This window comes from Amblyomma americanum, chromosome 1 (assembly GCF_052857255.1).
Source record: "Amblyomma americanum isolate KBUSLIRL-KWMA chromosome 1, ASM5285725v1, whole genome shotgun sequence".
In the NCBI taxonomy this organism is placed as follows: Eukaryota; Metazoa; Arthropoda; class Arachnida; order Ixodida; family Ixodidae; genus Amblyomma; species Amblyomma americanum.
In genome coordinates this window covers 75,275,220-75,278,456 of record NC_135497.1, presented here as the reverse complement: position 1 = coordinate 75,278,456, position 3,237 = coordinate 75,275,220, and positions in this window count along the sequence as shown.

Below are 3,237 nucleotides of genomic sequence, written 5' to 3'. Positions count from 1 at the left end.
TGATGCGACGCCATAAACGCAGCGGCGCCGAACAGCTTTCGACAGTTCTTTCACAAACTGCTTATTTAGGCCTTGGTTTCGCCTCTGTACAAACACTGCATGTGGCTTCCTGCTTCAACCTGCGAAAGGTTTCCCGTGCCTTCGCAGTCGTCACTTCATCTCCTTGTTTGCAGATGTGATGATGCTGCCGGCTTGCTCATCGCTTTCGAGCCAACGCTACTGCCACCTCCGGAATCCACCAAACCAACCGTACCTTCGCTCGGTGGCGACCTCGGCCTCTGCATTTCTATCGTTGCCGCAGCACAGTTCGACTTCCCCACCATCACCTCGTAAGAAGTCAAGGCATGTGATCTGGGCTCCAGTTTGTCGGCCATCTCTTGGAGCTCGCTCTGAGTTGGCCGACTTGATGATACCCTCTGCCGTCTGACTGCCGGCTGTGGTCCCTACCAAAAATGAGATGGAGGCGATTGTGACCACTGCCCAGGTTGTCTGCGCCATCTTCATCTATAATCATAGACGCTAGTGTCTCAAACAGACGCTCTGTAATGAGGGCATAGTCGATACAGGAACTTCGGCCTCTACTTGCCCATGTGATGGCACTGTGACATTCAGGGGTGCAATTTCGCACCCACGTAAGGCCTAACTATTTTATGGGGTTCCTGTTTCCTAAAGATTGGTTTCTATCACTGCCATGATGTTCAGCTCACAATGCATGTTTTTTGCGAGCTCCAGCCACTTAATCCATCTCTCGCCTCCCCTGGTTCTGTGGCTTCCTTTCCCTGCGACGCTTCCTGCAGCCTTGTCTAGTCACCATGTCCTGTACTTCGTTGGCTTGCATTGCCCCTGTCAGCACTGACGGTTGTTGCCCAGCTGCCAGGTGCAACTCTATTGGTGTCGACTGCGGTACTCTTGCCTTGAGAGCTCATCTGCATGAACACCTTTCCCAAGGCCTCCATCAAGTTCTATTCGTTGAGCGCCTGCCTTTTTTACACTTGACTGGATGGGTGTGGCCTGCCATGTGGGTGACAGGTACGTTTCCGCCGGTCCATTGTTGCCAGTCTCGAGAGGGCTGTGCAGTCGCGCGTTTTATGCATTGCAGAGGACGCTTTTAAGGCGAAAGCCTTTAATGACCCATACTCCCGGCCGAGATCCTGTCCGTCCATTACATCCTGGAACACCCTCCCCCGCATCGGCGCACACCTTCCTCGCCCCTCGGCGAGAGATGGCGGCACCGAAGCGCATGCGCAGCATCATATAGCAGCAGTGACGTCACCTGCACCGGCAGGCGGAGCGAGTACGCGCTGCGGCGGTGCTCTTTCGCCGGACGTGTCGTCTGGACCTCTGAGGCGAACGGATTTCCCCAGGGTCTCCTCCCGTGAAGTGTTCGCGCCTCCTGACGTTACCGTCATGTTCAAGCACTCGCCGCGCCCGGTCCACCCTCCTGCCTGCCCTTTGGACGAGCTCAAGGACCACAGCGCGCGTTCAGCGCCGTCCGGCGCCCTTCCGCCCTTACTATAGGGCTTCCCCACCGGCCCTCAGCCGCTTAGGCGGCCGCGTCCCTACTTCAAGTAGGCCTCACTACCCGTCGGCGGCTTCGGCGGCCGTGTAGTCTACGCCCACCAGGACAGCTCCTCCGGGCCGTCGTCGTCAGCTGCAGCGGCGACGGCCCATTTTTCCGCCAAACCCCCAGCAGCCGGCACAGCGTACTACGATGACGACGGCCCGCCCACCACCTCAACGCCTGCCGTGCTAATCCCGGATGCGAGAGCGGCCTTCCTGCTGCCCTCTGCCCTCCCCGCGAGCACTGATGTGTGCGGGGCCTCTTCGCGCCGCTCCCCATGGCGGTTTCCGGCGACCTCGTCCTGCTGCCGCCATCCTGCTGCAGCCTCCAGCGGTACACTCAGGCTCGTATCCTGCGCTCCTAGTAACGACCGCCGGCCCTCACGGCGTCAGCTGCCTGACGCCCGTGCTGTGCAAACAGCCCCGTACGCTCCGCCGGAAACGGCGGTATTCAGCGTCCCTGCGGTTCCCACCTGCCGCCGCATGGTCCAGCCAACGTGGTGACCTCCTGCTGACAGCCCCGGCTGCCCTGCAGTCCTTGCTGCGCCCCTGGCTAGCGTTGCGGCTGGTCGGAGGCCATGCTGCTTGCCTCCAGCAAGCCCCCGACGCGCGCGCGCCACTCCCAGCGCGCTGCCGTTCATCCTCCCCTCCCCTGGTGCCGATGCTACTGCTGTGGTGGGCCTGCTGCCTGGTGACTTCGGAGGACCAGCTCCCGCCACGTTCTTGGATTATGTGAAGAACAGCGGCGACGGTGACAGTGCTCCCCCCCCCCCCATCCCCCACCTACCTCCCCATCACCTTCCCATGGACGCCAAGAGTGATCCCATGAATCGGGCAACATGCATACGTCGCGTCCATTATCCCCTGCCCAGAATATCTCATAGTGACAACCACCACCACCCTGTGTCGTTGCAGTCGAGTGAGTGAGTCGGATGGCTCCCGTGCGGCCCAGTGATTCCGCACGAAGCGGTTCGGACAAGCGCAGGAAGGCGGATTCCCTCAACATCAAACGGCGGAAGATCAATGAACGAATGCGTCTGTGGGCGCCATGCACAAAGTCATGAAAATAGGTAGTGGAGCGGCCAGAGGCTTCCGCCGAACACACTTTAGAATTTCCAAAGTGTCCTCCTAATTTTTTTTTCTTCAGACTTCAGCCGTTTTAAAGATTTGTACCCATTGAATGCCATTCGCGGTTGCAAAGTCGTCGGGACAGCACTGCGCGTGATCGTGGCCTGCACAAGTAATCAAAGAAATCTTAATTGGATCGCCAAGAGTGCGTTGGACGCATGCAGAGTGTGCGTTTGCGACATGTCTCTCTTACACCGCTTTCCTGCCGACCTGTAATTAAATTGTCAGTAGACGTCTTGCGTAAACGGAAAGTTTTCTTACAAATTACGAAATCTCGGATATATTCAAACCATTTCGTGGATGGTAGGTGCACGGAAGAATTGTCCGGTACCGATATACGTTGAACCTGGAATACAAACGCAGAGCAATTGATTTTCTACTTTCTCGTGTCGCGCATTGTTTAACAAGTTGATTCCATTATATGGGTACAATATGGGCACTGCAAATTTCTGGCCGCTCCTTGACGTTGTCCACCAATTCGACGACTTCCAGCGGATGTGTGTATGATGAGTCATCTGGAAAAGTGTAATTAAAGAAAGAAGATCGTAC